General features: G+C 39.8%; 1 pseudogene across 1 annotated transcript in view; it reads left to right on the top strand.

The window, feature by feature from the left end:
* The window catches only part of LOC308564199 (centrosomal protein 20-like), a 60,652-nt pseudogene extending 49,672 nt beyond the window's left edge, over positions 1–10,980 (top strand). Inside the window, exon 4 of the transcript in view lies at positions 10,477–10,980. The product of the transcript in view is annotated as a centrosomal protein 20-like (transcript). The remainder of the gene's footprint in view (positions 1–10,476) is intronic.
* The last annotated feature ends 13,439 nt before the right edge of the window (positions 10,981–24,419 follow it).

Below are 24,419 nucleotides of genomic sequence, written 5' to 3' on the forward strand. Positions count from 1 at the left end.
TGCACCTCCCAGGAGGCCCCAGAGACAGTGCACCTGGTGGTCAGACTCGACCACGCTGGATTACAACCCTACAACATCCACGAGTGACACTCAAGGGGTGCACTTGGTGAACACCAAAGCTCCACTGAAGTAAATCCTGCTCCATAGGGGTGTCTCCAGCACAGCAGCTCTTTGGCTGTAGTTGCAGTTGATTCTCAGAGCCAATTGGTCTGGGGGTCAATTCCTTCCAGTGACACCAACAGCAACCAAGGCTCAACTACAACAGGACAGTGCACATGGCCCACACAGGGGAGCACCTAGAAGGCTCAACTCAGGGGAGCACCTAGAAGGCCCAGCTGAGCCACTGGACCCTACAGGACACCTACTACACAAAGCCACTCTATAAACTCCAGAAGACATAGCAGCTCTACCTAATACACAGAAACAAACATCTGGAAGTAGCCAAAATGTGGAGGCAAAGAAACATGACACAAAAGAAAGAACAGAAGAAATCTCCAGAAAAGGAACTAAATGAAATAGAACCAAGCAAGCTACTAGATACAGGGTTCGGAATAATGGTTATAAAGATGCTCAAGGATCTTAATAAGACTATTAAGAAAACAAGTGAGATCATCAATTACATAATAAAGTACCAATCAAAAATGAATGCTACATGAACTGAAATGAAGAATAATTTACAGGGAATCAACAGGAGAGTAGAGGACACTGAGAATCAAATCAGCAATTTGGAACATGAAGAAACAAAAAACACCCAACCAGAAGAGCAAAAAGAAAAAAGAATCCAGAAATATAGAGATAGTGTAAGGAGTCTCTGGGACAACTTCAAGAGGCCCAACATTTGTATTATTGGGGTGCCAGAAGGACAAGAAAGAGAGCAAGAAATTAAAAACCTGTTTGAAAAAATAATTACAGAAAACTTCCCCTACTTGGGGAAAGAAATAGACTTACCAGTCCAGGAAGCACAGAGAGTCCGACAAGAGGAACTGAAAGAGGCCCACAGGAAGACACATCAGTTCTCCACTTCTTTGTGGCAGGGAACGTCCATGATTTCCATTTTCCCAGCCTTTCCATGACTGAGTAAGCACCTCAATCATGTATTAAATCTCTTCATGTTTAAACTACCTACAGTGGTTTTGCTTTCCTGAGCAACCCTGCAGATACAGCCTGGTTATGGCCTGAGACACGAATGCCATTTCTCCACATTAAAGGCAGCTATCAAAGTCTTAAAATGAAAGGACATAGATGATCCCAGAATTTTATTTAAGATCTCTTTAGAGATTCTTAGGAGGCTTCATCATAATTCTCTAACTGATTCAGAAAGGACTTGGAACAAAGAGCTCAGGGGCAATCACTCACAGAGAAGTAAAATGGTCACATAAGCATGAACAGAACAAATTTTCCTTAGATGTCACAATGCTGGAAGTAGAATTCTTGTTCAGCTGGAAAAGACCATTGCAGACTCCATCCAGTGAAGAGCAACATCAAATCAAAGTCAATACAAGCCTTCTAGGTTAATTATAATTGTAGAGAGATGCTCCTAAAATACCAGCTTTCTACTGGTCTGCCAAATTCCATGCTTTCCCACTTTCTCATGGCTCTTTCCTGAAGGATCTTCACCTGCCCCAGTAAATGCAAACACCCACTTACTCCTTGTATTCCTTTTCCATCCACTCATCCTAATTTCTTAGCACTTGTTTAAATGTTCTTAGTGTCATAGGGGCTGGACATCCCCAAAACTTCATCCAGCATTGTGAAGAAAGAATATTTGCCATATATGTAAATTTTCTAATAAACTAGAATGGCCATTTTTTTCCAATTTTATTAATGTATAATTCACATATAACATTGTGTAAGTTTAAGGTGTACAATGTGATTATTTGATATACATATATATTGTGAAATGGTTGCCACAATAAGGTTAGTTAACACATCCATAACCTCTCAGCTACCTTTTTTGTGCATGTGTGAAAACATTTAAGATCTCCTCTCTTAGCAACTTCCAAGTATACAATACATTATTGTTAACTATAGCCACCATACTGTACCTTAGGTCCCCAGAACTTATTCATCTTATAACTAGAAGTTTGATCAACATCTCCCCATTTCCCCTACCCCCCAGCCCCTGACAACTTCCAGTCTATTTTCTGTTTCTGAATGTGGCTTTTTAAGATTCCACATATATGTGATATCATACAGTGTTTGTCTTTCTCTGCCTGGCTTATTTCACTTAGCATAATGTCCTCAAGGTTCCATGTTGTCACAAATGTCAGGATCGCCGTCTTCATTTTGTGTGTACCACATTTCTTCATCCTTTCATCCATCAATGAATGCTTGGCTTGTTTCCAAGTCTTAGCTGTTATGAATAATGTTGCAACGAACATGGGAGTGCAGCTATCTCTTTGAAATAGTGATTTTATCTCCTTCAGACCTATACCCAGAAGTGGAATTGCTGAATCATATGGCAGTACTATTCTTAATTTCTTGAAGAACCTCCATGCTGTTTTCCATAGTAGCTGCACTAATTTACATTCCCACCAACAGCACACAAGGGTTCCCTTTTCTCCACATGCTCACTAACACTTGTAATCTCATATTTTTTATAATAGTCAGAATAACAATGTTTTTAATCCCAACTATTTTGATTAAAATCTAAACTGTATTACACCTTCTCTTAATTCTTAAGGGAAAAATCTGAGACAACAGCACATAGTTAAAAAAGCATCTGATTCCTTCTTGGGAGACCTAAATTTGAGTCTGAAATATATACCACCTGGGTAACCTTGGTCAAGTACTTCAGCTTCTCTGAAATCTCATTTCTTCTCATGTAAAATAGAGACAATAGTAATGCAAGAGACCAAACATACCCTCTAAAGCAGCTCAAAGTGTGGCCCTGAACCAGCATCATCATCAGCACATAGGAACCTGTCAGAAAGGCAGGTTTGGGGAACCCACTCCAGACCTACTGAATCAGAAACCCTAGGAGTGGGGTCCAGTCATCTGTGTTTTAACAAACCCTCCAGGTGGTTCTGATGCATGAAGCCATAGAGATTTTGTGTTGCTTTAATAAGACCAGAAATGTAAAGAACTGTGTTTAGGAAAGAAAAAAAAAAAATCTATGCAAACATGAGCTGGTAGCATTATGAACATCAATTATAGTGCTATTCATTAGAGTGCTGCTCTCAAAGGTTACTTGTCACCCTTGTGGTTGTTTGCTCCTTAACTAAATGGCTTGGACCATTGTGTCAAAGCACTAGGGTGAATTCAAAAGAAATTATTCTGTTTTCGAAAGTTCTTTTGTCTCCTCCCTCTGCTGCCAGCCATCATTTCTCAGGATGTCAGTGAGTCCAGCTGCGATCATCTGCTGCCTACACACACAGTTGTTCTGAGCAACCGCCTGAGGGCAATTCTGTCTCTCCTACAGAATAAAGTCCTCAGCAGTTTGCAGCTTCAAACCTCTCTCATTGCCTTTTTCCAGTTTATGTTTCAAGTGGTTGAGGTTGCTATCAGTCTGACCTCTGGATAAGAGGTGATATTATAGGATAATAAACATATAGACATATCTTTTCTACAGAAATAACTGTACATCTATAACACCAAAGCAGAGCCTGCTACTTAGTGGGTGCACAATATGGATTTTTAGTTGAATTAATGATTGAGTGTGTGTATGTGATACCATTGTAATTAGCTAGTTATTAATAATAGGAAAGAAGAAAGGGGAAAGCCAGGCATTACAGGCATGTCATTTGGGCAGCTTCATCAGGAAGCTGTAATTTTACACTCCCCAGGGCCCATTCTTACAAATCACTGGGAGAAGGGGTCCAACAAAGGGGAGATAGACGCACATGCAATAAAGTTAGGGTGACTAGGGAAGGTGCCAGTCAGTCACACCTGGGAACAGAGATCATTGGCCAGAATGTGTGTGACCACTGCAAGCCAGCAAAAATTTGGGAATACCTAATCCCCTAAACAAAGGAGTTCACTCTCTTGGCTCCTGACTCATGAGGCTCTCTCATTCTTGCTTCCCTGCATTCAGCTGTGTTTCCTCCATAGCCATGTGGTCCTGCAGACCCCATATGCACTGGACTGATGGACGGCAGTTGGGGTGACATAAGTTAAACTAACCTGGTGCTGGATTGGACTGTGCAGACATGGAATGGAAACTCGACACTGGCTCTAATTCTAGCCCTATTAAAGCCACAGCTACACTTCTTCTATGGTGAGACAAAGGGAAATGGGACTTTGGAAACTCAGGCATTTAATTCTACAGAAATAAAAATCACTTGTCCTCCACTTGTCTCAGAAAATTCCTTTTCTCAGGGTAACACAAGAATCCCACTCCCAAGAGCAACAGGTGGGGACAAGGACCTCTCCCCATTGGTAACATATGCATCTCACAGAAGTGTGAAAATACAGATAATCCATAGTTTCACTGACACCTCTAATTCCTGTGGGTTACCAGGAGACTAAAAAGTGTCTTTTAACCAACCTAAGTCCAAAAACACTTGCAGGAAAACAACACCAAGGACAAGTATTACGGGAAGCCATGGGCACCATCTTCAAAGGGAAAGGGCAGAGCCTTGTACATGTGTGGTAAAGGAGAAGAAAGTACTAAAAGCATTAAAAGCACCAACGAAATGAAGATGCTGTTATTAGTAGTAATGTGATCCCATCCTTGCTGTGTAGAGCAGGCTTGCTTTATAGAGTAGGGAGCCTGTTAGCCACACACAGAGCCTCTTCAACCCTGAGGACAAGATCCCTTTAAGAAGAGGGCCCGCTGCTCACTGGCTTAACTCCCAGGGATGTTGTGTTCTGCCCTTTGAAAAAGGTGGCACTGCACCTCACACCCTGTCAGCACAGCCCAATCCCAAGAGAAATGCTGGCCATTTGCCTCTGACCTTGGCCTAACTCCTGTTCCACCATCTGCTCAGTTTCCACAGCTTTCAACCACAGCTTCAGACTATAGGGCTGCCTCTTCTTGCTGTTGGCCACAGCACCAAACTTCATTCCTTGTTGTCCAATAAAGGATCCTACTTTCATTCCTGCTCCCTACCTTGGTTTTCCTGTGATGAGCCTCCTCCATGAACCAGCACCCCCAGCCCTGTAACCCCTATGGTAGCTGAGGGCTCACCAGCCCACCTTCCTTGAATCTATAAATTGCCCTGCCAGTAGGCTCTCGTCCTTAGAGCAGAGCATGCCTAACCCAGACCCCAGCCTGGAAGAAGGCCATCAGTGGCCCTTGTATTTATTTTTAACTCTGTTGCATAATGCTCAGTAGACAGTGGGTGCTCAATTAATGTTGTCATCTGCATGAAATTTCAAAAGTTTAGAATGCTGATTCTCAACTGAAATCAGAAATCTGCTTAGGAAAAGCAAGTCAACGCTGTCCTGAAGTAGTGATGCAATCAGCAGAAACTTCCACAACATCAGTCAAAAGGATCCACAGCAAGTAGCCAGTGAACCAAGTAAAGTGACCTTCAGCCCCCTCCCACTCCTGTCCCACTCCACATTCTTGTTAGCTATTGTTGATTGATGGCTTCCCAGAAAAGATCCATCACTGTTCAGATGAAAGAAGCTTCTGCCACGACTTGCAAGTTATTCCAGCATTTTGTAAACATGAGACAAAAAATATAAAGTCTAAAAAAATGCCAACTCATGGAAAAAAGGAGAAGCTCAAAGGCATAGTATTGCCAAGCACCAATGAAATTAACATGAATGAAACATGGATGAATTTATCTTTTTAAATATATATGAGGTATAAGATACTCACATAAGGCCAGTGATACAGTTTTCAATTCCATACTGGAAATTGCTCAGGACCAGGATGGTTTACTGGGAAATTCAGCACACAACAAATATCAGCTACCATTGAAAGTGAACCCTTACTGTACCAGCCACTGTGCTAGCTGCTTTACATATTTTATCTCTTTCAATCCTTATTATAATAAAAGGTAAAAACCTCTATTTTGCCAGTGAGAACTTGCCCATGGTCACAGAGATAAATAAATGAGCCAGATTCAAACCAAAAGCAGTCTAACTCCAAAGCTCGTACTCTTACCACTCTACATGCAAGTCTTCTCCCTACCTTCCAACTTTTCAGAAAGGTAGAATCAAGTTTAAATGATCATGGTTACAGAAATAACAGGATGTCTCAAAACATATATGTGCCCTGGAAGTCATGTGTGGAGTGGGAGGACAGCCTTACTCTTCACAATGTGTCACGATCAAAATGTTTATAGGCTAGCCCTGGCCCATGTTGCTCAGTGGTCAGAGCATCAGCCCGGGCATCAAAGGGCCGTGGGTTCAATTCCCAGTCAAGGACACATGCCTGAGCTGCAGGATCAGTCGCCAGCCTCGGTCAGGGTGCAAGCAGGAGGCAACCAACCCATGTGTCTCTCTCACACTGATGTTTCTCTCTCTCTTTCTCCTTTCCACTCTCTCTAAAAATCAATGGAAAAAATACCCTCTCGTGAGGATTAACAACAAAAAATGAGTTTATAGACTATATAAAAAAGGAAGAAACCTTACCATTAGTGACAGCATAGATGAACCTAGAGACAAATACCATATGATTTCACTTGTATGTGGAATCTAACGAATATAAACAAATAAAACAGAAACAGACTCATAAATACAGAGAACACACTGATTGTTGCCAGAGGGGAGGGGGCTTGGGGGACTGGGTGAAAAAGGTGAAGGGATTAAGAAGTGCAGATTGGTAGTTACAAAGCAATCACGGAGATGTCAATATAGCATAGGAAATATAGTCAATAATTTTGTAATAACTATGTATGGGGCCAGGTGAGTACCGGAAATACTGAGGGGAACACTTTGCAAAGTATATGATTGTTTACCCACTATGCTTTACACCTGAAACTAACACAAAATAATACTGAATGTAAATGGTAATTGAAAAAGAATTTTTTAAATTTTTTAAAAAGAAATAAAGAAAAAAAGTTTGTCTATAAAGCATTCCTGAAACATACATTTGTGGGCTCAAATAAATGGAAAGACACATCATGTTTTTAGATAGGAAAATTCAACATCATGAAAATGTCAGTTCTTCCTAAGTGACTTTATAAATATAACATAATCCCAACAAAAATAGATATCGTTTTTTCCCCAAAGTTAGGTAAGAACAAACAAGCAATAATAAATATCCAGGAAAACACTTTAAAAAAAAACACAATAGAGAAGGAAGGATAGCCCTACTAGATACTAAAAAATATTATAAAGCCTTCATTGTAGGCACATGAATTGATAGATACAGCCACAGAAAAAGAAATAAATATCCCAAAATACATCAAACTGAAAATAAAAGTTTAGGATGTTATAAAAGCAGAATCTCAAGTCAGTATGGAAAACAAAATGACTGTCTGATTGAAAGCTGGTTATTTATATAGAAAAATATGAAACTGAATAACTCCCAAGTGAATCTAAATGTTAAATACATATATATACATAAATGCATAAGTATTAGAAGAGAACATGAGTCATTCTTTTTATAACCTGGAAATGGGAAAATTTTTTTCTTTGACTTAAAATCCAAAAGCAATAAAGGAAATGGCATAAATTTTACCTCATAAATATAGAAACTTTCACATGAAAAAAATAACGTAAGCAAAATCAAAAGACAAATACAAACTGAGGGAGTGATGGAGACTTACAACTTATAACACTCATAAGGTGTTAATATCTCTAATATAAAGAGAAGTCTTAATGATTCTAGAGGATGGAAATACCTACAGAAAAATAGGCAAATGATATCATTCACAGAAAAAGAAAAGCCAATGCCTCTTAAATATATGGCCAAAATTCCAAATATTTCATAACATGCTCTGTAGTGGGGCTATGGAAAAATATTCCCTTGTTGTAGGGAATGGAAAATAGTACAATCCCCAAGGAGAGGAATTTGGGTAATATCTAGATAGATTACATACACATTTACCCATTGACCCAGCAATCCCACTTCTAGCCATCCTAACAAAAACACACTAGTAAAAATATAAAATGATATAGGCATAACACCATTCACTGTAGCACTGTAATAGCAAAAGACTGGAAACAATTTAAATGCCCAACCATAAGGAACCACATGAAAAAACTATAACACATTCACAAAATGGAGTAGGATGCTGTCATGAAAGAAATGAGAAAGCTCTCAATATTGTTATATAGCACTGATTCTCAGTTAGGGGTGATGTTGCCTCCCAGAGGATATTTTGCAATGTCTGCAGGCATTTTTGACTGCCTAATAGATGTGCTACTGGCATCTAGTGGGTAGAGGCCAGGGATGCTGTTAAACATCCTGCAATACAGTGGCCAGTCCCCAACACAAAGAATTATCTGGCCCACGGCGCTGCTATTGATAAACCCGGCTGTAGAGTATTCTCCAAGATATGTTGTTAAGTGAAAAAAGCAAATGAAGAACATGTATTGCTGAGAATACTCCTGTTCTTGGAACCTGATGAGACTGAATGGAAGCCTGCAAACCTGAGTGCCCTCTCCCTAGGAGACACTTTCACATGATATGATGGTGGACTGGGCCGTTATTAATGACCGAGTGAATTCTAGTCATGTGCCAGTACCTTTGGACTTTTATGACCATTTTACTGTATGGAATCTGTGTTCAAAAACCAGAGGGTGAACTGTGATATTGTGATATAATAAGAACTGTATTTTGGTCTTTATCACCAGTTCCTAGCATAGAGCATCTTAAACCCTTGCAATTTTCTCAGTGATAGTAGTGAGAGGAGCATCTTTTGTTATTCATAATAAGCCCCCTTTTAACCACACCTGAGTTTGTGCTAATCAGGTGACCCTTGGAGGATGGGGATTGGTTGCCAGAGGAACCAACTGTGTGGTTACAGGGTTGGAACTTTCAGTCCCACCCACAACCTCCAAGTGGATCAGTCCTTCAAATTAAATTCAATGACAAATGGCCAAAGAATTAATCAGTCATGCCTATGCAATGCAACCTCCATAAAAACCTTAAATTATGGGGTTCAGAGGGTTCCCAGGTCTGTGAACACATCAACACGCTGGGAGGGTGGCATGCCCAAAGAGTGTATGGAAGCTCTGTGCCCCTTTCCACCAATACCTTGCCTTATGTATCTCTTCCATATGGCTGTTCCTGAGCTATGTCCTTTATAATAAACCAGCGATCTAGTAAGTAAAATGCTTCCCTGAGTCATATGAGCCATTCTAGCAAATTATTGAACCCAAGGAGGGGGAGTCACAGGAACCCCCAATTTATAATTGGTTGGTCAAGTCCTAGGTGGCAGCCTAGGACTTGCAACTGACATGGGGGGGGGGGGCAGTCTTGTAACACTGTGCCCTTAACCTGTGGATGGAGAATTGCTTAGTGGAAAACCCACACATTTGGTGTCAGAAGTGTTGTGCTCAGAGGAACACAATGTTTCTTCATTTACAGTGTAATCAAATAATTGATGAGGAAACATTCTTTTTTATAGAAGAACCCTGGCTAATAAATACAGAATGAATGACTAAATAAAATCTCCACTTTGCAATCCCTAATAAAACAGTGGCTATAGTGATCATCAATGGCTATTAAAATTCTTTGGTGAAAGATAAATGAGAAATTTTAGCATATATGAATCAGGTAGACAACATTTGGACCCACTAATCAAAAAGAGAGCTAACCAATTATTTTCTGTTTTGTGATGCAACAAGAAATATACAATATCAGCTGAAATATTTCTGCCACAAAATTAAACATGAATCCTAGATCAGCGGTGAGGCTGGTGAGAGTGGGAGGCTTGCCAGGTGACATGCATCTGGTCTGCAGGCTGTGAAAAGGATGGGATGAAAGAGGGGCGCCCTGAGCAGGAGTCAGCCTTTTCGGGTGATCGCTCTATGGGGGTCAGGGCCTGTGGAGCTAGCTGATGTGGTGGCCCAGTGTTCTGTACAGGAGGGGACTGCACAGGGGCAATTTTTAAACCAGCTTTGAATTGGAGTAGGAGTCACAGAATCTGCATGTACCTGAGAGGTCTACAGTTCTGCACCTTGAGTCCCTGGCACATTTTTCTGGACCCCGCCTGGAGCCAAGGCCTTGGCCTGGGCCTTTCAAGTGGGGCTGATGTTTACAGTATCCACAACCATTATTATTTCTTAATATGTCTATTGATTTCGGAGAGAGGAAGGGAGAGGGAGAGAGATAGAGATAGAAACATCAATGATGAGAGAGTCATTGACAGGCTGCTTCCTGCATGTTCCCTACTGGGGATCGAGCCCAAAACCTGGGCTTGTGCCCTGACCAGGAATCGAACTGTGATCTCCTGGATCATTGGTCGATGCTCAACCCCTGAGCCATGCCGTTAGGGCTCCACAACCATTCTTAGTGTTAGGCACAATCCTAAGCCATTTGGTTGGTTGTCTCACTGCATCCTTACAACCTGGGGAAAAACTGGAGGTAGAAAGTTGCCTCGCCTGGCCATTCACCTGGCTTTTTCGGAAAAGTACTGCAGAGTTTTAAAGGACACCTTGGAAAAAAGGGGATTTAGGGTATTTAAAAGCTAGAATTCAAGCCAAAGTTTTCAATGCCATAGAATATATGAAAGTGAACCCCGACCACCATTGTCTCATGAAAACCTTCTTATCAATGATTTAATTTGGGAATTTTTGGAATTCAACAAATATAAGTCTACAGTGTCTGTCCTCATAGCAGAACGTGGTTAACCTGTACTTCCATTGGACAGGCAATTTCTCATCTGAGAACTAAATGCATTTGAAGAATCAAAGGATAATACAATACCTCTTTTATATGGGATTTTAGCTCACTTCTTGCCTGGAACTAAGGATGGCATCCAAAACACATTTCTGAAAGGATCTTCACTTCGGTCTCCAATCCCAAATCTTGGTAGACAACCCAGTAGAAAAAAGGAAATGGATGACCACCTAAGAAAAGAGAAAGGGAAAAGTACTAATATTGAAGATCATGTTTTTCAAACTGCAAAGAAGTGACATTTCCATTTGGGGCATCTTTTATCTTAAAATTATCATTTTGGCTTTTACTGAAAGGTTTAATTAAAATGTAGAGAGGAAAATAATTCTTTTAATTTTGCTGTAAGTAAAACAAAGAGTTTATTTAATTACATGAAGAATGTGGAATCAGCATGAAGAGACAGGCTTTAGGAGACTACCAGCAAGTACCTTTTAAAAGATGGCATTGTGTAACCTCCATGTGGCCTTCAGTTGTGCAGTTATAAGATGAGCTATGAAAAGGCCAGCCCCTAATTTGGGGGGCTCTGAAAGTCTTATTAAATGTCAATTTTTATTCTCAGTATAGAAAAAATAGTAAGAGCTATTACAGTGCTATCTCTAAAATGCTGCTTTGATATTTATTACTATATTTTTATAATGTGAAGTCTACAGTCTGATTTCACAGAAAACTGTTACGGCAGACAGCACCTGATTGACAATCATAGGTACATTCAGAACACAACTGCATGGGCCCCTATACACTGACAACATTTAGCTCAAGCATCTTCCACAGGGAAAGTGATCAGGGCTGTAGTTGGCAAAATTGGCATTCTCTTTAGGGTATTGATTCTGCGCTACCTTTGAAAATTATTGAAACTTCGATTTTATATTTGGTGCTTGTCAGTATTTAGTCCTTACAGATTAACCAAGAATTTTTATCTGAATACATAAAATTATTAAAGAAATCCCCTTAAACCATAATTTACAAGTCAAAGGATTTTGAGAGGCCGTATTGACGGGCGGCTAAAATTACATATATAGATGTAGAAATGTCATAAGGGCTCATTTCTATTTTTTAAATGAAATCTGTAGTATCTGATTATAATTATGAATTCTATTGTGTGTGGGAATACAAATATCCGAATTTTTCTCAGAGGACTTGGTTTACGTCCAAAGATGTTGGTAGTGGGCACTAAGTTTACCTCAGGAATTGCAATCGTGCAGCACTAGATTAAGAAAAAATGCTGGAGTTTAGTATTTTGGATACTGATATAAAATTATCAAAATAAAAGCTAAACAGAACTGTCACATGTAGTCCAATGTGGTATTGTATGCATTGTATAACTTGTTTGTACCTAGGCAACTTTTATACTTTTGATGTATAATTTTTTTAAAAATGTTAACAACCACAAAGTAGATCAGTATTTCTCAACTGGGGCAATTTTGCCTCCAAGGGACATTAGACAATGTTTGGAGACATTTTTGTTTGTCACACTAGGGCCTGGTGCTATTGTTATCTAGTAGGTAGAGGCCAGGGATGCTACTAAATATCCTACAATGACAGGACAGCCCCCATGACAAATAATTATCCAGTCCAAATTGTTAATAGTGCTGAGATTGAGAAACCCTATCTGTCTACCACAAGAAACATAGAACCTATGGTACATATCAACCACATATAACCTGCAAACTTCGTTTGAACCCTGACCAACAAACCAATTATAAATAGATATTTATTATTTAGAGAAATTTGAGCACTGACTGGATATTGAGGAATGGTTCATTTCTTAGGTGTATAAGTAGCATTTTGCTTATGCTAATATAAAAATTCTTATCTGTTGTTAGAAATACACACTGAAGTATTTATAGGTGAAATAACATGATATTTGGAACTTACAGTAATGCAGCTGGGAGGGAAGTGCAGAGGGGCAGAGGTGATTGGTCATAATCAGCATGAAGCTGGGTGATAGATACAGCTTCTTCTACTTATGTGTATGCTTGAAAATAGATAATAGAAAACAGAAAAATAAATGAATAAAATATTTTAATAAAATTTTTAATTATGAACTTTTCATATGTACACAAAACTCAAATTACTTTTGGAGAGTTACCTAACTGGTATGTTGCTCTTTCCAGAGGCAATGAATCCACAAAGTTTAATCCCAAAGTCTTAATATCCTATACTGTGGTGAAAATGTCGCAAATTTTTCCACTAAAGCACCTTGAAGGCACATGTTATGGTATCTATACTTTATTTTAATATCCTTTAGTACAGACTGTGTGTTAGTTACAATTACAAACTTGGGGCAGGATATTGCCTAATCAGAAACCTACATTCTGGGGATGATTAGCTAAACTTTATTAGAAAAGTCATACACTAGAAGTAATGACTAAAAGGTCTTCTTCAGTCATTATCCTCTCCCTTCAATGCCAGAGGTTTTCCTAATCAACATAATGTTAAAAGTGGGTTTTCGTTGGTGGAATTAGTGGCTTGTTCATTGATAAAACAGAGCTTTCATTTGGGAAATTAGTAGCAGTGAAGAAATGTTAATTGGCTATAATATTTTATAGGCACTCTCCATGCTTGCTAAAACAGGAGATAAGACTCTAGTGAGCCCTGGAATCTTTATCTTTAGGAATGGGACCCTAGGTGAGATGCTTAAATGATGTTTGTAGAACTGGTTTAGGATTGTGCTGTGCCTGCTTGCAGAAAGGTCTATATGAGTAGCAGAAATTGGTCTGAGATTTGCTTTCCTAATAACCTAATACATGGTTATGAGAGAGTACTTAACCCTCATTACCACCAACCATTAACAACTCCCAAGATACCGAAAAGAACCTAGTAGTTGTGCACACCAAACTGGCTTGGGTCAGTTCTCAGCAGCAGAAAAAACTAAATGCCTTATCCAGGGTGGATGAATCCTAGCCCACCATAAAGGCAAAGTTATCTTCAAATCACCTGTTTCATCTTTAAAATTCATGTAAATTTAAAATTCATGTAAAATTACTCTATATGGTAGACTTTTAGGTTGGCAACTCCCAAATGAATCCTCTCTTCAGAATTCAAACCCTTTCGTGGGCTAGGCCACATGACTTACACTGGCCAATGGAACATTAGCAAGTATGATGCAAGCAGAAGCTTGCTAAGTGACTTCGCTATGGGGATTGTCCTCTTAGAGTGCTCTCTCTTGACCATGTGAACAGGTCCAACTATCCTAATGGAGAGACCATGTGGAAAGAGAAAGAGAGATGCATGGCTAGCCACCCTCTCTTGTAGCCCTTGCAGCTAAGGCACCAGATGTAAGTAAAGAAGATACCTTAAACAGTCCAGGTCCAGGAGTCGCCATGTGGAACTGTGAACAACCCTGTTGAGCCCAATCTAAATTGCAGAACTTGGCCTTTGGAAACTATGCCAAATTTATCTTGTGGTTTTATATATTCCTTGGAGAAATGTTAAATGTCTTCTGCACACTCCAGCACCAACCATCAGCAGCATCATAGATCCATTACTCTGATCCTGTGGAGAACTTCAGAAGCTGAAGGAAAGTTAAGAAGAGACAATGGGTGCAGGATGCAAACTGTCTTCGCAGGCCAGCTCCTCATTGTTTAGGACCCATCACAGGTACGAGGAAGAATACAAGGATTCGGAGAGTAAATATGGGTTAGGCCAAACCAGAAAAAGCCCCCCACATGCTCTAGAGATGTTCTTTACTACTTTCTGGACAACAGGATCCCTTCTATCTGTTTGTTCAGGCAACTTAGGTCTCTTGACAGTAGGCTGAAGGCCAAGTGAGAACATTTGGAAAAGTGGTCAAGAAAAAGGCACTATGCTAGTACTGGAATGAATTATAATATAAAAGAAGTAATCATATTGGTAAGACACTGTATCTATCTATATTGAAGCGCACATATCCCCAAAGTACAACTGTGCCTGACAACCCAAGCATTACCCCAAGCATCCTGGATACAGGACCTACCACTGCACCAATAAGCCTATAACCACCAGCCCATGAGTCCAGATCTACCCTGAAGTCCATCTTGTTAGGATCAATCAAGGATTGACTTAGGAATTAGAGAGACTGAACCTATATGTTGAAGATACCAGCACCAATACTGATAGAGGATGGAGAAGATAAAGGGTCAGCTATCCCACAGCATACTCCCTAGCAGATATTTCTGGAGAAAAGTGAAAAAATAGACACTGCAGTGAGACATTTCATACTTAAAATATAAAATCCATTTAAAAACAAAATACTCTGTAGTTGTTGGAGAATTTATGAATGGTGCGTTGACATTCCCATCTGTCTGATAATAAAAATCAGCCAAAATTTATGTTTTTACTTATTTCTCCTTTAGGTTTTTAAAAGATTTTCATATGGTATGGTCCGAATCAGTTGTTTTCTATATAAACAGTTTATCTGGGCTATGCTCTCTGTTTTTTGTATGTTAATAAATCTTTTAATTACCTGAGGTACAATAGGATGAGGCAAGTATATTTGGCTGTAAAAATTCAGGAATGTAGGACTAGAGAACTGATGGAATCTGACCCATGAAAGGCCAGGGATTATGAATGGTCACCAATGTCTCCAGAAGTACTAATTATGTAATATGTCAGATAATAGAATGTGACGTCCCTAACCTCCAACAAAGGTGAGCTGGGCAAATGGTCCTATACAGGCATGCACACCCACACAGAAAACGCTGCATTTGTTTCAATCTGTATCTCTCCAGACCAGTCTATTCAAAGTCTCACTGGGCAAACTGAGGCAACTGAACAGACTTCTATCATTATTTCAGTACTCTCATTTTCTCTTAGGAAATTCTTGTTGCCACTTATTTTCAAAGTATTGTATATCTCAAAGGATTTCTTAATAGCAGGAGATAACAAATGGTGGTTAAAATCATTAAAATGTAATAAAACAAAAGAATAATGTCAACAGCTTTCATATTGCTGAAATTGTACACTGATAAATATACATCGCACTAAACGCATGTGTAGCAGAAAATAGACAGCAATAAAAACATAGGTACAGACTAACTGATATTTTATTAGCAGACAAAATATTTGCTATTGATAAATGATGATCCTAGCTGGGAAAATCATGCAAGAGCATATTCTGATAACAAATATGTTCACCTAGACAAGGAATTTAAACAACTATGAACTTGAGATGTAACTTGTTTTCCTACCTTGAGACATCCGAAGGGTGTGTTCAGTCTAATCAATGGATAGATAGTAGTCCTAACACAAGAATCAGAACATACAAAAATACAGGAATGTCCCATTCTTTTCCAATATTGAGCCTGCAAAGATAAATTATTCTAACTATATTCAAAGAAAGTGACCTATTTGAAAGTACACATCAAGCTCTTGTGTTCCCAGAGGGTTCGAGATGACAGGAAAATAGCATGACTTTCACACAATGAGGGTGTCACATGAATAAAGATTTACACATAAGTAAACAAAATGAAATTAGAAGGCAAATAGGACAGAGTTCCTGTCTATTTCTAGACAGGCTTTCATCAATTTTTTGTTTATCTTAGAAACTCCTACTGTTCTCTAATTATATGTCTGAAGAGAACCTTAGGTACAGTTATTTCCAGTTATTCTCTAAACTAAAAATATAAGCCATTATGTGCATTTTTCCCATAAGCAAGTATCATAATGGGTTTAAATGTTCATCTGAATTAGTTTTGATCTTTCGCCAATGAACTTAGAAACCAAATGAATAAGTAAACAAGCTGTAACCAATGCAAGATGCAGGATATATGCTAAAGGGAGAGATGAGGTGTGAAACAGGCAGGTAAAGACAAACTGAGCTGGGCTCATACATTGCTAAAAAATAATAATAATAGCCACAAAGTCCATGAATCACATTCACTTTAACAGGCATGACTAGAGAGTGGGACTATGAGTAAGTGGGCTGTTCTCAAATATGTCCTATTATTTTCCAGAATCATTAAAATGAGATTGAATTGTTATGGATTTTTCATGAGGCAGCATTAGACTGCTGCTAGAGCTGCCATCTAATAAAATCAGTGATTTGCAGCACAGGAATACTTCACACCAAAGGCAGTGTCTGCTAATTTATCACACCAGCAAGCTCACTGTTCTACTTGAGAGAAAACCTTTATGGGATACCAAGGGAGCTCGTAGATAAAAATGTACATTTTCTTGTCCCTTGTTTTTTTAACATAATGTAAAGGCTTTTTCTCTATTTGTCTAATTTATTTTCTAGTGTTTTCACAAACACATGATTTGTCCATTTGCTGGTTTGTGCCACTGTCTGTCGTTTGTCACTTCTCAGATGGAAAGCCCGAAGTCTCAGGCAAGACCTATATGGCTTTGGTGGGTCCACATATGACCTAATGATTTGGCTGATTTGCTGTGGATTAAATACCATCTTCGGGAAAGAAGGGTCCCAAAAATACTAATCCCTCTACTTAACAGGCTCTCTTAGCAAACCTTGATGAATTTGGGCACAGACCTCGCAGCCATGTTTACTGCTCCTACAGGCATTTAGATATGACCGCTTTGCTTTGTGAAATGCCCAGCTTGATAACCTGTGATAAATAATACTCAGAAATGTTATTTTGATGATGATCACTTAATTTACCAAAAATTCCTAAGTTACCTCTTCTTAGGGTTTTACTTCCAAGCCAGATGTGCCTGCATAAAACAAATGTCTATAAATGTTCCTCCCTGCAGTTATACTTTTAAATGTTTAGATTTGCACTTAGAAATAAATTTCCTCCCCAACTTTGGAGATACACTCTAGTAGATGTCCCCATGAATGATTTTAAAACAGAACCTATTCCAATGTTGAGTACAGAAAAGTCTCCAATTAGAAATCACACTAGAAAGTGTTAACAAGAATAATTGGAGCTATGAGCTGTGTATCTATAGCTTTGGCTGCCTGTGGATTTGACCACAGGAGAAAAAAAAATCAAAGTTAGAAATTGTGTAAATGTAACTTGAAAGGATTTCCAATCTGATCAGTCCTTTATGAGTACCACTAATATAAGGGAGAAGAGGTGTGGCTGTATACAAAAATGTACCATCAAAATTAGTGTATACTTGCTTATTAGTAGAAATTTTAAAATACACTAGGACTCAGAGATAAGTGCTAAATACTGGCTTGTTAAATTAAGAAATAACAGGAAGCTGAAAGGAATAAAATGGGAATCAGAGAATGCCCAATGATGGGCTGGAAAGATAGGCCAAATTTTTTTAAGATAAATTTTCTAAACTTAGGTTTAGAGTTGCTGGAAAAAGCTCAGGGCAGGGGCAGTGTAATTTAACAGCCATACATGTTCAACACTCTGGAGTCACTGTTCATTACACACTCATTGATTCATCTGTGCCATTTGACAGATCTGAGTCTGCAGGAACTGAAGGTCAGAGTCCAGAGCAAAAGCACCTTCCTTGATTATGATCCTAAGGTTGAAACTTCCTCCTGAGACCTAAACCCAACCAACAGCCAGAGGTTGGCTTGGACTTGGATGCCATGTGTCCAGACCCAGTTAGCAAAGAGGCTCTCTCTGGAAGCTGGGGTTAGAGTAAGCACTCTAATCTGTTGTTTGTATTTTCTCTCCCACCCCTATTGATCTTTCTCTGATCCAGCAGTTCATGCTGTCACGGTTATTTATTTAGTTACCAAATATATGGATTACAACAAAAGTGTTTGTCTAATTATCATCTTTCCCTTGTAATTCTGTGTGTGTGTGTGTGTGTGTGTGTGTGTGTGTGTGTGTGTGTGTGGTTAATCCTCACCTGAGGATATTTTTCCATTGATTTTTTTAGAAAGAATGGAAGGGAGGGAGGAGTGGTGAGGGAAAGAGAAAGAGAGAAACATCTATGTGAGAGAGATACATGGATTGGTTGCCTCCTGCATACACCCCAACCAGGGCCAGGGTTGGGTTGAACCTGCAACCCAGGTACATGCCCTCGACCGGGAATTGAACCCACAACCCTTCGACGCATGGGCCAAAGCTCTAACCAGTGAGCCACACCGGCCAGGGCTCTCTTGTAATTCTTAATCTTGATTCAAGATAGGCTAAGGATTAGTTATGAAAACAGTGGCAATCTAGCCAGCCCCTTGGAGATCATAGTATCAGAGAATGTGAGTGCTTTGTGCAGGTAGGCACTGATTAGTAGTTGTTAAATATTGAATAAATAACTCAGAGACCATGTTTCCAGCGCCACCCAGTAAACAAAACAGAAAAGTCCTTGTGTTCGTGAAGCTTATGTTAGCAGGAAACAAACAATAAAGATAAGTAGAATATACAGTCCAGTAGAGAGTGAACAAGTTCTCTAGCAGATGCTATCAGTGTCCTTGGCAGATTCCCTGGGTCTCTCAGTTCCCAGGCACCTGGCCCCAGGCCTCCAGTTGTGAGCTCCTGAAAAGCAGGGGGCTTTCTCTGGCAGCTGGAGGACACTTGCCCAAGCACAGAGACTGGAAATGCCAGGAAGTTCAAGTCCCAGCCCCTCACAGCAGCTCTCAACCACGGACTAATGAGAAGTGGTGTATGAACACCCCAACTTCCTGACGCTTCAGACAAAATCCAAGGCGTCTCCAAGGCATGTCCGTGCAGTCTCCCTGAGGACTCAGTCCCATTTGCCAGCAGTAACCTGCTGATGGCCACACGCTGCATTAGCTTTCTTCCCTTCCAGCCTCACTCCCCCGTGTCCCACTGGCCTACCTGGGATCATCTCCCATATAAACCACTCAAGTCTTTGTCTAAGACCCTGCTTCAGGGCAGGACAAGTGTTGAGGGGAACATGGTGCAGAAAATGAGGAAATGAAGCAGTGGGTGGGGTGAAATTTTAGATTGAGTGATCAGAAAAGGCGTCGCTGAGGCAATTTTTAAAAAAGACTTGAAAGGAAGGAGGTTATTGTAGATCCCAAACAGGGTCACTGCCAAGCCCATCACGCCATGTTACATCCAGGGACATCGTGAAGCATTTGTTCAGCTTGATGGGTTCTTTTTTCTCCCTCTCTGGAGTTTGAAAATAAAGTGTTCATCCCTAGTAATTTGGTGAGGTTTGGATTTTCATTGCCAGAAGCAAAACATTGATTTTCCTTCACAGAATTTTGATATAAATGTGAAGCCCTTAGGGCATCTTGCCCTCTTCTTCTCAAAAGACGTCTCGTCAACTGTCTCAGCTCAAGGCCACAAAACTGGCTCAACGCTGAGACGTTCCCTCTCGGGAATTCTCAACAAAATTTCATGAGCGCAGATATGAATGAGGTGGGGGTTCATGTCACTTTCACTTACAGCCACCAAAGAATAAAATGCCATTCCCGGTAGTCACCCTGAGCTTACGGAATGACACACTGGCTCTACATGTGTAGTGACCTGAAATATACGCATTAAATATGTATACAGAGAGAGACAAACAACAATTTCACAGAATCACTGGCTTCTCGAGTTAGAAGCTACATCAATAAGTGACTCTTAGGACAGGAATCTTGCTCTTGCTCAAAGGGATTCTCACTCCAAACAAGTCAATCTATTCCATTTTTTAACCGCTTATAAAATTTTTCTTTATATTGACTGAAGTGTGTTCCTTTGTACTGCCTCATTATTCCTTCTGGAACACAAAAACAAAGCTAAAATTCTTCCCCATGGAAAACAGGCTCACCCTAAACATCTTCTCTACATGATTAAGCACTCCGCGTTGGCACGGCTTCCGGAGGCCTCACCGTCCTCCCAGCACGCTCTGTTCATCAATGTCCTTACAAAAGGCTGGCGCTCCGAACTGAGCACCATGTTCTGTTGGTGCACTGTTCGCTGGGGTTGTCTGATCAAATAATAAATCATCAGGATTCCACTTTCCTTGATCTTAAACAAGAGCTCTCAGATTCTGTCCCACTTTTCCAGGGCTTTTTCCCAAGTGTCCTTTGTTCACCTGCTGGATGACAGCACTCCCTGGGGCTCTGCTGTTGGCCCTTCGATGTCCTGAGTGTGTATGCTTTTCTGGGATACACTCTCAACAGCCTTATCTATAAGCTGACAATGCCCAAATCCTTATCTCTAGCTCTACTCCAGACTTATCTATACCAAATGCCTTTCCCATCTTCTCAATGCACATTCCTGGACTCCAAGAAGCATGACAATAGCCAGAGCAAATAGACCAGAGGTATCTTGGTCGCTGGTGTGAGTTTTAGCCAAGGCTGTGGGTTTGCCCTCTGTAATTTACAGAGAATGGAAGCCACTGAGCCATTTCATTTCCTCTAGTGATGTGCCCAATTATCAGTTCTACATTATGACAGAGGCCTTTAAAAACTCTATAATCAATTCTTTAAAATTGCAAATACTGAGTGATACCAATAATGAAGTCATATCTTTACAATACCTATCTTCATTCTTCATTGTCATTAAACTGGAAAGTTCAGCTATTCAATATGAAGATCATTTCGAGCCTTTGATAAGATTTTTCCATTTTCTCTCCTTTTTAATGCTTTTAAATTGTAATAAAGTTTTAAAGACCGAGCTACCAATAGTTTCATTTGTCTATCTTTCAACCATAATGAATACAGATGGGCAGAGAGGAAAAGGAATCCAGGATTTCGTCTAATCCTATAATCTTTCTCATTTGCTTGTGAAAGGTTGAATAATTCCAGATGAATACCTTGTAATGCCAGTGTTTTCTCATACCAGTGATTTATCTTCTCACCGACACTAAAGAAATATTCAATATAATGTGCATACATAAACTATGAAATGATAATAACCCACATTTGAAAAGCCCTAAGTAATGAGAGTAATCAGGAGTAATGTGGAAGTCTGCATGCATATACACATTACTAAATGCAGAAACACTTCCTAGAAAAGAGACCACAGATATTACTAAATCAGAAAAAAAACTAAGTGCCTTTTCTGCCCCATAAAATAAGACATCATCTTGTTTTTCTTTCAAACTATATTTGTCCAAATACTATAGTTGATATATCCCCATTGTGATAAGCTGTGACATTAAATTCTTCTTTTGGAGTCCACTTCGAAAATTTCATTTTACTTCTTTGCCATTTACCCGATCATTTGTCAATCTAGTTGTGCATGTGAGAGAAAAAAATTGACTTCTGGCTTGCTCATAAATCTCTGGAGAACTGATGTTTTCTACATAAATTTTACTCCGTTTCCCCAGTCAAAAAAAAAAATCAAACCCCAAATATTCTAGGTTCAGCAAAACAGAAAGAATAAAAATCAGCTCAACTTCCATTGGTTTGGTGGTACGTTGTGGTAAAATGCATAACTAGGATAATGCAACTAATAAGTGATGATGATATACTAATATGATACAGATGATGATGCATAATGATCTTATAATCCACGATGAGCTCTGTCTACTATATGAGAGAAATTCCAGAAAATGACAAACCATTACACTGATGCAGTAGATAAAAGATCAGAAGGAAAATTTCAGAGTTAGAAGTGGTAGGTACATAGTTTTCAAAAGAAACAGCAGGCCCAGCTGGAGTGGCTCAGTTGGTTGAGCACCGTCCTGTGCACTGAAAGGTTGCCAGTTCAATTTCCAGTCAGGGCACATACCAGGGTTGTGGGTTCAATCCCCAGTGGGGGCACATATGGAATCTCTCTCTCTTTCTCAGCCTCTCCCTCTCTCTCTCTAAGCATGTCCTCAGGTGAGGATTTAAAAAAAAAAAAAAAAGGTTAAATTCTTAGAAACCTACAACCTTCCAAGGCTGAATCAAGAATATCCGAACAGACCAATTATAGCCAATGAAATTCAAGCAATAATCAAAAAACTCCCAACAAATAAAAGTCCTGGGATCATGAGAAAACTGAAACACCAAGTTTAAGTAGTAACTGAAAGTCATGGCTGCTAAGGGGCAGCAGAACCAAGATTCAAACTCGGACAGTCTGGCTCCAGACCTTCACTCTTAACCACACCTCCTATCAGTTTTACGGCTTCACATGTTTCTTAACTTCAGTGCACCCTCATCTCCAAGCCCACAACCATCGCTTATTTCAGACACCACTTCTTACCTAAATAATAGTGAAAGCCTCTGGTCTTAGACCTCTCTAATCCATATACAAAATGTGTATAAAATATTGCAACTTATACTGTTCACATGCTTTAACCCTTCAAAGGTTTTGTCATTGCCACAGTATGACAGCTGAACTCGTTGGTAAATCCATAGGGCCCTTATGATCTGGTTGCCCAGCTTTCCCCATTCAGATTTGTCCCTCTCCACATAGCACCCCAGGCCTGAGCTGTTTACCTGTCTAAAAGTCCAAGAATTCTCTCCTGGTCTTTGATACTTTCCCCTCCTGTCTACTTGAAGAAATCCTATCCATCCATCAAGATACAAACCCGCTGTGATCGCTTCCCTATGCCCCCATGGGATTAGTCGGTCCTTCCACTGCAGCCCAACAGAACTCCTACAATTGGCTTTAATTAGTGTGTGTGCTCAGGTCTCTTTCTTGTACTAGCATTCCTGGAGGGCAAGCATCGCAGCTTTCTCATCTTTGCGTCTCTGGTACCTGGACTCTAGTAGCTACTCAAATAAATGTCTTTAATAAAATAAATGGATGATTGACAGAGCCACCATATTCAGGTGAAAAACTTGGCTCTGGGCTTCCAGGCAGCCTGACAAAGAGAGAGAGACAGAGAGACAGAGAGACAGAGAGAGAAGAAAATTATTCTTCACCTTTTTAAAATTTAATTTTTTTTCAGCTTTATCGAGATATAATTGACACATTGGAATTGTATATATTTAAGGTGTATCACTTGATGATTTGATATCAAAACACTGTTTACATTGTGAAGTGATCACTACAATAAGCTAATTAACATATCCGTCGCCTCACAGTTACCGTTTTCTGTTTTATTTTTTTGACAGTGAGACTACTTAAGACCTACCTTCTTAGCAAACTTCAAGAACACAATAAACTATCGTTAACTGTAGTCACCATACTGTTCCAATGACACAGCACCTCACACCTGTGAGAATGACTTTATCAAAAAAATGAAAGATAACAGGTGTTTGCAAGGATGTGGAGAAAGGGAACCATTACACACTGATACTGGGAACGTAAATTGGGATAGCCATTATGGAGGCTCCTCAAAAAACTAAAAATACAACTACCATAGGCAATCCCGCTTGTGGGTATATAGCTGAAGGAAAGGAAACCCGTACGGTAAGGAGATGCCTGCACACCCATGTTCAGCGCAGCACTGTTCACCATAGGTAGCCAAGACTCGGAGACAACCTCAATGCCTGCCTGCGGATGAATGAGTGAAGGGTGTGGTTTACATAACAATGAAATATTATCCAGCCTCTAAAAAGAGGGAAGCCTGCCATTTGCAGCAACAGGGGTGAACCTGGAAGATATTGTGCTGAGTAAAACAAGGCAGACGAACACTGCGCGATTCATTTAAATGTGGAATCTAAAACGGTCAAATCACAGAAGCAGAGAATAGAACGGTGGCTGCCAGGGTGAGGGAAAGAGGACAATGGGAGATGCTGGTCAAAGAGCACGGAGTTTCAATTAAGCAAAATGAATGAGTTCTGTACACCTGATGTATTCCTAATCTTTTTTAATTGCAGTAATAGGTAAAAGCACATCATTTTTCAAACTCATGGCTCAAAGATATGGTATCCCAGACAGTACATTCTGAAGGTCTCACAATCATGGATGGTTGAAAATTACCATGACTTGTCTATGTCCTA

The sequence above is a fragment of the Miniopterus schreibersii genome (genome assembly GCF_964146895.1).
Source record: "Miniopterus schreibersii genome assembly, chromosome: 1".
In the NCBI taxonomy this organism is placed as follows: domain Eukaryota; kingdom Metazoa; phylum Chordata; class Mammalia; order Chiroptera; family Miniopteridae; genus Miniopterus; species Miniopterus schreibersii.